The following is a 531-nucleotide window of genomic DNA, read 5'->3' on the forward strand; positions in this document are numbered from 1 at the left end:
AACTGTTGCAACCAAGCTCAGCTCAAGTCATAAGTCAAGTCAAATTTTATGTATATAGGTCAAAATCACAAATCACAATTTCCCTCAGTGGGGTTTATAATCTGTACAACATTCAGCATTCACTGTCCTTAGACCCTCGTTTCAGCTAAGACTGACTTTTTAACAAGGGAAACATGGAAGAAACCTCTGGAAATGCAGAGTTATACATAGTCTTCTGGCAAAGCAATTAAGCTACATTGTTGTCTGCTATCACACATTTTTGTAGGTGGAGCTCATTATAAGCTAAAAAAGTTAATACATATTGCCTGAGAACGCACACATGAGAAGCTAAACTACTAATTCTTCAGATCCTGTTTTGAGGGTGAACCCATCCTGCAACAGCAGCATTTTTTGGCATGTTTTACTTTGTGGCGGAGGGGTGTGTCCAAGCTTGGAATGGAAGCACGTCCAGCCTATTGCTCCTATAAACACAGTCACATGAACTTTCTCACTCTTTATCTCTGAAATAAAAACACACATGCACACAGGCAC

The sequence above is a fragment of the Morone saxatilis genome, unplaced genomic scaffold (genome assembly GCF_004916995.1).
Source record: "Morone saxatilis isolate NCDOM2014 unplaced genomic scaffold, NCSU_SB_2.0 Contig24, whole genome shotgun sequence".
NCBI classification, from domain to species: Eukaryota; Metazoa; Chordata; class Actinopteri; family Moronidae; genus Morone; species Morone saxatilis.